Consider the following 9,969-nt stretch of genomic DNA (forward strand, 5'->3'; position numbering starts at 1 on the left):
GTATAGAATTTCGAAAAACAGAGTGCATAAAAAAGTAAAGGAGTTCTTCAAATCGAACCCTACTTCGTAAACCCAAATTTGCGACGTTTGAAGAACGTGCTAAAAAATCCGAGTCACAGTCGACGTTTTTCGAACCTTTTGTGAGGAATGATTAGGCTTTATGATTTAGAATAGAATTTCAAGAAACAGAGTGCATAAAACAGTAAACGAGTTCTTCAAATCGAACCCTACTTCGTAAACCAGAACCTGCGACGTTTTAAGAACGTGCTAAAAAAACCGAGTCACAATCGACGTTTTTCAAACGTTTTGTGAGGAATGATTAGGCTTGATGATTTAGAATAGAATTTCGATGATACAGAGTGCATAAAACAGTAAACGAGTTCTTCGAATCGAACCCTACTTCGTAAACCCAAATTTGGGACGTTTGAAGAACGTGCTAAAAAATACGAGTCACAGTCGACGTTTTTCGAAAGTTTTGTGAGGAATGATTAAACTTGATGATATCGTATAGAATTTCGAAAAACAGAGTGCATAAAAAAGTAAAGGAGTTCTTCAAATCGAACCCTACTTCGTAAACCCAAATCTGGGACGTTTGAAGAACTTGCTAAAAAATCGGAGTCACAGTCAGACGTTTTTCGAAAGTTTTGTGAGGCATGATTAGGCTTGATGATTTAGAATAGAATTTCGATGATACAGTGTGCATAAAACAGTAAAGGAGTTATTCGAATCGAACCCTACTTCGTAAACCCAAATTTGGGACGTTTGAAGAACGTGCTAAAAAATACGAGTCACAGTCAACGTTTTTCGAAAGTTTTGTGAGGAATGATTAGGCTTGATGATTTAGAATAGAATTTCGAAAAAACAGAGTGCATAAAACAGTAAAGGAGTTATTCAAATCGAACCCTACTTCGTAAACCCAAATCTGGGACGTTTGAAGAACTTGCTAAAAAATCGGAGTCACAGTCAGACGTTTTTCGAAAGTTTTGTGCGGCATGATTAGGCTTGATGATTTAGAAAAGAATTTTGAAGAAACAGAATGCATAAATTAGTAAAGGAGTTATTCGAATCGAACCCTACTTCGTAAACCCAAATTTGAAACGTTTGAAGAACATGCTAAAAAATCTGAGTCACATTCGACGTTTTTTGAAAGTTTTGTGAGGAATGATTAGGCTTGATTATTTAGAATAGAATTTTGAAAAAACAGAATGCATAAAAAAGTAAAGAAGTTATTCAAATCGAACCCTACTTCGTAAACCCAAATCTGGGACGTTTGAAGAACTTGCTAAAAAATCGGAGTCACAGTCAGACGTTTTTCGAAAGTTTTGTGAGGCATGATTAGGCTTGATGATTTAGAATAGAATTTCGATGATACAGTGTGCATAAAACAGTAAAGGAGTTATTCGAATCGAAGCCTACTTCGTAAACCCAAATTTGGGACGTTTGAAGAACGTGCTAAAAAATACGAGTCACAGTCGACGTTTTTCGAAAGTTTTGTGAGGAATGATTAGGCTTGATGATTTAGAATAGAATTACGAAGAAACAGAGTGCATAATACAGTAAAGGAGTTATTCAAATCGAACCCTACTTCGTAAACCCAAATCTGGGACGTTTGAAGAACGTGCTAAAAAATCCGAGTCACAGTCGACGTTTATCGAAAGTTTTGTGAGGCATGATTAGGCTTGATGATTTAGAATAGAATTACGAAGAAACAGAGTGCATAATACAGTAAAGGAGTTATTCAAATCGAACCCTACTTCGTAAACCCAAATCTGGGACGTTTGAAGAACGTGTTAAAAAATCCGAGTCACAGTCGACGTTTTTCGAAAGTTTTGTGAGGAATGATTAGGCTTGATGATTTAGAATAGAATTTCGATGATACAGAGTGCATAAAACAGTAAAGGAGTTATTCGAATCGAACCCTACTTCGTAAACCCAAATTTGGGACGTTTGAAGAACGTGCTAAAAAATACGAGTCACAGTCGACGTTTTTCGAAAGTTTTGTGTGGAATGATTAAACTTGATGATATAGTATAGAATTTCGAAAAACAGAGTGCATATAAAAGTAAAGGAGTTCTTTAAATCGAACCCTACTTCATAAACCCAAATCTGCGACGTTTGAAGAACGTGCTAAAAAATCCGAGTCACAGTCGACGTTTTTTGAACGTTTTGTGAGGAATGATTAGGCTTTATGATTTAGAATAGAATTTCAAGAAACAGAGTGCATAAAACAGTAAACGAGTTCTTCAAATCGAACCCTACTTCGTAAACCCAAATCTGGAACGTTTGAAGAACGGGCTAAAAAGTCCGAGACAAAGTCGACATTTTTCGAAAGTTTTGTGGGGAATGATTAGGCTTGATGATTTAGAATAGAATTTCGAAAAAACAAAGTGCATAAAACAGTAAAGGAGTTCTTCAAATCGAACCCTACTTCGTAAACCCAAATCTGGGACGTTTGAAGAACTTGCTAAAAAATCTGAGTCACATTTGACGTTTTTCGAAAGTTTTGTGAGGCATGATTAGGCTTGATGATTTAGAAAAGAATTTCGAAGAAACAGAATGCATAAATTAGTAAAGGAGTTATTCGAATCGAACCCTACTTCGTAAACCCAAATTTGAAACGTTTGAAGAACGTGCTAAAAAATCTGAGTCACATTCGACGTTTTTTGAAAGTTTTGTGAGGAATGATTAGGCTTGATGATTTAGAATAGAATTTCGAAAAAACAGAGTGCATAAAAAAGTAAAGGAGTTATTCAAATCGAACCCTACTTCGTAAACCCAAATCTGGGACGTTTGAAGAACTTGCTAAAAAATCCGAGTCACAGTCGACGTTTTTCGAAAGTTTTGTGAGGAATGATTAGGCTTGATGATTTAGAATAGAATTTCGATGATACAGAGTGCATAAAACAGTAAAGGAGTCATTCGAATCGAACCCTGCTTCGTAAACCCAAATTTGGGACGTTTGAAGAACGTGCTAAAAAATACGAGTCACAGTCGACGTTTTTCGAAAGTTTTGTGTGGAATGATTAAACTTGATTATATAGTATAGAATTTCGAAAAACAGAGTGCATAAAAAAGTAAAGGAGTTCTTCAAATCGAACCCTACTTCGTAAACTAAAATCTGCGACGTTTGAAGAACCTGCTAAAAAATCCGAGTCACAGTCGACGTTTTTCGAACGTTTTGTGAGGAATGATTAGGCTTTATGATTTAGAATAGAATTTCAAGAAACAGAGTGCATAAAACAGTAAACGAGTTCTTCAAATCGAACCCTACTTCGTAAACCCAAACCTGCGACGTTTTAAGAACGTGCTAAAAAAACCGAGTCACAATCGACGTTTTTCAAACGTTTTGTGAGGAATGATTAGGCTTGATGATTTAGAATAGAATTTCGAAGAAACAGAGTGCATAAAACAGTAAAGGAGTTATTCGAATCGAACCCTGCTTCGTAAACCCAAATCTGCGACGTTTGAAGAACGTGCTAAAAAAGCCGAGTCACGGTCGACGTTTTTCGAACGTTTTGTGAGGAATGATAAGGCTTGATGATTTAGAATAGAATTACGAAGAAACAGAGTGCATAAAACAGTAAACGAGTTCTTCAAATCGAACCCTACTTCGTAAACCCAAATCTGCGACGTTTGAAGAACGTGCTAAAAAATCCGAGTCACAGTCGACGTTTTTCGAACGTTTTGTGAGGAATGATTAGGCTTTATGATTTAGAATAGAATTTCAAGAAACAGAGTGCATAAAACAGTAAACGAGTTCTTCAAATCGAACCCTACTTCGTAAACCCAAACCTGCGACGTTTTAAGAACGTGCTAAAAAAACCGAGTCACAGTCGACGTTTTACGAACGTTTTGTGAGGAATGATTAGGCTTGATGATTTAGAATAGAATTTCGAAGAAACCGAGTACATAAAACAGTAAAGGAGTTATTCAAATCGAACCCTACTTCGTAAACCCAAATCTGGGACGTTTGAAGAACTTGCTAAAAAATCGGAGTCACAGTCAGACGTTTTTCGAAAGTTTTGTGAGGAATGATTAGGCTTTATGATTTAGAATAGAATTTCAAGAAACAGAGTGCATAAAACAGTAAACGAGTTCTTCAAATCGAACCCTACTTCGTAAACCCAAATCTGGGACGTTTGAAGAACTTGCTAAAAAATCGGAGTCACAGTCAGACGTTTTTCGAAAGTTTTGTGAGGAATGATTAGGCTTTATGATTTAGAATAGAATTTCGAAAAAACAGAGTGCATAAAAAAGTAAAGGACTTCTTCAAATCAAACCCTACTTCGTAAACCCAAATCTGGGACGTTTGAAAAACGTGCTAAAAAATCGGAGTCACAGTCAACATTTTTCGAAAGTTTTGTGAGGCATGATTAGGCTTGATGATTTAGAATAGAATTACGAAGAAACGGAGTGCGTAAAACAGTAAAGGAGTTATTCAAATCGAACCCTACTTCGTAAACCCAAATCTGGGACGTTTGAAGAACGTGCTAAAAAATCCGACTCACAGTCAGACGTTTTTCGAAAGTTTTGTGAGGAATGATTATGCTTGATGATTTAGAATAGAATTTTGAAGAAACAGAGTGCATAAAACAGCAAAGGACTTCTTCAAATCGAACCCTACTTCGTAAACCCAAATCTGGGACGTTTGAAGAATGTGCTAAAAAACCAAGTAACAGTCGACGTTTTTAGAACATTTTGTGAGAAATGATTAGGCTTGATGATTTAGAATAGAATTTCAAAGAAACAGAGTGCATAAAATAGTAAAGGATTTCTTCAAATCGAACCTTACTTCGTAAACCCAAATTTGGGACGTTTGAAGAACGTGCTAAAAAATCAGAGTCACATCGACGTTTTTCGAAAGTTTTGTGAGGCATGATTAGGGTTGATGATTTAGAATAGAATTTCGAAGAAACAGAGTGCATAAAAAGGTAAAGGAGTTATTCAAATCGAACTCTACTTCGTAAACCCAAATCTGGGACGTTTGAAGAACGTGCTAAAAAATCCGAGTCGCAGTCAACGTTTTTCGAAAGTTTTGTAAGGAATGATTAGGCTTGATGATTTAGAATAGAATTTCGAAGAAACAAAGTGCATATAACAGTAAAGGAGTTCTTTAAATCGAACCCAACATCGTAAACCCAAATCTGGGACGTTTGAAGAACGTGCTAAAAAAACCGAGTAACAGTCGACGTTTTTCGAAGGTTTTGTGAGGAATGATTAGGCTTGATGATTTAGAATAGAATTTCGAAGAAATAGAGTGCATAAAACAATAAAGAAGTTCTTCAAATCGAACCCTACTTCGGAAACCCAAATCTGGGACGTTTGAAGAATGTGCTAAAAAATCCTTGTCACAGTCGACGTTTTTCGAAAGTTTTGTGAGGAATGATTAGGCTTGATGATTTAGAATAGAATTTCGAAGAAACAGAGTACATAAAACAGTAAAGGAGTTCTTTAAATCGAACCCTACTTCGTAAACCCAAATCTGGGACGTTTGAAGAACTTGCTAAAAAATCGGAGTCACAGTCGACGTTTTTCGAAAGTTTTGTGAGGCATGATTAGGCTTGATGATTTAGAATAGAATTACGAAGAAATAGAGTGCATAAAACAGTAAAAGAGTTATTCAAATCGAACCCTACTTCGTAAACCCAAATCTTGGACGTTTGAAGAACGTGCTAAAAAATCCGACGCAAAGTCAGACGTTTTTTGAAAGTTTTGTGAGGAATGATTAGGCTTGATGATTTAGAATAGAATTTCGAAGAAACAGAGTGCATAAAACATTAAAGGAGTTATTCAAATCGATCCCTACTTCGTAAACCCAAATCTAAGACGTTTGAAGAATGTGCTAAAAAATCCGAGTCGCAGTCAACGTTTTTCGAAAGTTTTGTGAGGAATGATGAGGCTTGATGATTTAGAATAGAATTTCGAAAAAACAGAGTGCATAAAACAGTAAAGGACTTCTTCAAATCGAACCCTACTTCGTAAACCCAAATCTGGGACGTTTGAAGAACTTGCTAAAAAATCGGAGTCACAGTCGACGTTTTTCGAAAGTTTTGTGAGGCATGATTAGGCTTGATGATTTAGAATAGAATTACGAAGAAACAGAGTGCATAAAACAGTAAAAGAGTTATTCAAATCGAACCCTACTTCGTAAACCCAAATCTTGGACGTTTGAAGAACGTGCTAAAAAATCCGACTCACAGTCAGACGTTTTTTGAAAGTTTTGTGAGGAATGATTAGGCTTGATGATTTTGAATAGAATTTCGAAGAAACAGAGTGCATAAAACATTAAAGGAGTTATTCAAATCGATCCCTACTTCGTAAACCCAAATCTAGGACGTTTGAAGAATGTGCTAAAAAATCCGAGTCGCAATCAACGTTTTTCGAAAGTTTTGTGAGGAATGATGAGGCTTGATGATTTAGAATAGAATTTCGAAAAAACAGAGTGCATAAAACAGTAAAGGACTTCTTCAAATCGAACCCTACTTCTTAAACCCAAATCTGGGACGTTTGAAGAACTTGCTAAAAAATCGGAGTCACAGTCGACGTTTTTCGAAAGTTTTGTGTGGAATGATTAGGCTTGATGATTTAGAATAGAATTTTGATGATACAGAGTGCATAAAACAGTAAAGGAGTTATTCGAATCGAACACTACTTCGTAAACCCAAATTTGGGATGTTTGAAGAACGTGCTAAAAAATACGAGTCACAGTCGACGTTTTTCGAAAGTTTTATGAGGAATGATTAAACTTGATGATATAGTATAGAATTTCGAAAAACAGAGTGCATAAAAAAGTAAAGGAGTTCTTCAAATCGAACCCTACTTCGTAAACCCAAATCTGCGACGTTTGAAGAACGTGCTAAAAAATCCGAGTCACAGTCGACGTTTTTCGAACGTTTTGTGAGGAATGATTAGGCTTTATGATTTAGAATAGAATTTCAAGAAACAGAGTGCATAAAAAAGTAAACGAGTTCTTCAAATCGAACCCTACTTCGTAAACCCAAACCTGCGACGTTTTAAGAACGTGCTAAAAAAACCGAATCACAGTCGACGTTTTTCGAACGTTTTGTGAGGAATGATTAGGCTTGATGATTTAGAATAGAATTTCGAAGAAACAGAGTGCATAAAACAGTAAAGGAGTTATTCAAATCGAACCCTACTTCGTAAACCCAAATCTGGGACGTTTGAAGAACTTGCTAAAAAATCGGAGTCACAGTCGACGTTTTTCGAAAGTTTTGTGAGGCATGATTAGGCTTGATGATTTAGAATAGAATTACGAAGAAACAGAGTGCATAAAACAGTAAAAGAGTTATTCAAATCGAACTCTACTTCGTAAACCCAAATCTGGGACGTTTGAAGAACGTGCTAAAAAATCCGACTCACAGTCAGACGTTTTTCGAAAGTTTTGTGAGGAATGATTAGGCTTGATGATTTAGAATAAAATTTCGAAGAAACAGAGTGCATAAAACAGTAAAGGAGTTCTTCAAATCGAACCCTACTTCGTAAACCCAAATCTGGGACGTTTGAAGAACGTGCTAAAAGATCCGAGTCATAGTCGACGTTTTTCGAAGGTTTTGTGAGGAATGATTAGGCTTGATGATATAGTATAGAATTTCGAAGAAATAGAGTGCACAAAACAATAAAGGAGTTCTTCAAATCGAACCCTACTTCGTAAACCCAAATCTGGGACGTTTGAAGAACGTGCTAAAAAAACCGAGTAACAGTCGACGTTTTTCGAAGGTTTTGTGAGGAATGATTAAACTTGATGATATAGTATAGAATTTCGAAGAAATAGAGTGCACAAAACAATAAAGGAGTTCTTCAAATCGAACCCTACTTTGTAAACCCAAATCTGGGACGTTTGAAGAACGTGCTAAAAAATTCGAGTCACAGTCGACGTTTTTCGAAAGTTTTGTGAGGAATGATTAGGCTTGATGATATAGTATAGAATTTCGAAGAAACAGAGTGCATAAAAAAGTAAAGGAGTTCTTCAAATTGAACCCTACTTCGTAAATCCAAATCTGGGACGTTTGAAAAACTTGCTAAAAAATCTGATTCACAGTCGACGTTTTTCTAAAGTTTTTTGAGGCATGATTAGGCTTGATGATTTAGAATAGAATTTCGATGATACAGAGTACATAAAACAGTAAAGGAGTTATTCGAATCGAACCCTACTTCGTAAACCCAAATTTGGGACGTTTGAAGAACGTGCTAAAAAGGAGTTATTCGAATCGAACCCTACTTCGTAAACCCAAATTTGGGACGTTTGAAGAACGTGCTAAAAGATACGAGTCATAGTCGACGTTTTTCGAAGGTTTTTTGAGGAATGATTAGGCTTGATGATTTAGAATAGAATTACGAAGAAACAGAGTGCATAAAACAGTAAAGGAGTTATTCAAATCGAAACCTACTTCGTAAACCCAAATCTGGGACGTTTGAAGAACGTGCTAAAAAATCCGACTCACAGTCAGACGTTTTTCGAAAGTTTTGTGAGGAATGATTAGGCTTGATGATTTAGAATAAAATTTCGAAGAAACAGAGTGCATAAAACAGTAAAGGAGTTATTCAAATCGAACCCTACTTCGTAAACCCAAATCTTGGACGTTTGAAGAATGTGCTAAAAAATCCGAGTCGCAGTCAACGTTTTTCGAAAGTTTTGTGAGGAATGATGAGGCTTGATGATTTAGAATAGAATTTCGATGATACAGAGTACATAAAACAGTAAAGGAGTTATTCGAATCGAACCCTACTTCGTAAACCCAAATTTGGGACGTTTGAAGAACGTGCTAAAAAATACGAGTCACAGTCGACGTTTTTCGAAAGTTTTGTGAGGAATGATTAGGCTTGATGATTTAGAATAGTATTTCGAAAAAACAGAGTGCATAAAAAAGTAAAGGAATCAAATCGAACCCTACTTCGTAAACCCAAATCTGGGACGTTTGAAGAACGTGCTAAAAAATTCGAGTCACAGTCGACGTTTATCGAAAGTTTTGTGAGGCATGATTAGGCTTGATGATTTAGAATAGAATTACGAAGAAACAGAGTGCATAATACAGTAAAGAAGTTATTCAAATCGAACCCTACTTCGTAAACCCAAATCTGGGACGTTTGAAGAACGTGCTAAGAAATCCGAGTCACAGTCGACGTTTTTCGAAAGTTTTGTGAGGAATGATTAGGCTTGATGATTTAGAATAGAATTTCGATGATACAGAGTGCATAAAACAGTAAAGGAGTTCTTCAAATCGAACCCTACTTTGTAAACTCAAATCTGCGACGTTTGAAGAACGTGCTAAAAAATCCGACTCACAGTCAGACGTTTTTCGAAAGTTTTGTGTGGAATGATTAAACTTGATGATATAGTATAGAATTTCGAAAAACAGAGTGCATAAAAAAGTAAAGGAGTTCTTCAAATCGAACCCTACTTTGTAAACTCAAATCTGCGACGTTTGAAGAACGTGCTAAAAAATCCGAGTCACAGTCGACGTTTTTCGAACGTTTTGTGAGGAATGATTAGGCTTTATGATTTAGAATAGAATTTCAAGAAACAGAGTGCATAAAACAGTAAACGAGTTCTTCAAATCGAACCCTACTTCGTAAACCCAAACCTGCGACGTTTTAAGAACGTGCTAAAAAAACCGAGTCACAATCGACGTTTTTCAAACGTTTTGTGAGGAATGATTAGGCTTGATGATTTAGAATAGAATTTCGAAGAAACAGAGTGCATAAAACAGTAAAGGAGTTCTTCAAATCGAACCCTACTTCGTAAACCCAAATCTGGGACGTTTGAAGAACTTGCTAAAAAATCGGAGTCACAGTTGACGTTTTTCGAAAGTTTTGTGCGGAATGATTAGGCTTGATGATTTAGAATAGAATTTCGATGATACAGAGTGCATAAAACAGTAAAGGAGTTATTCGAATCGAACCCTACTTCGTAAACCCAAATTTGGGACGTTTGAAGAACGTGCTAAAAAA

The sequence above is a fragment of the Cucurbita maxima genome, unplaced genomic scaffold (assembly GCF_002738345.1).
Source record: "Cucurbita maxima cultivar Rimu unplaced genomic scaffold, Cmax_1.0 Cma_Scf00054, whole genome shotgun sequence".
In the NCBI taxonomy this organism is placed as follows: domain Eukaryota; kingdom Viridiplantae; phylum Streptophyta; class Magnoliopsida; order Cucurbitales; family Cucurbitaceae; genus Cucurbita; species Cucurbita maxima.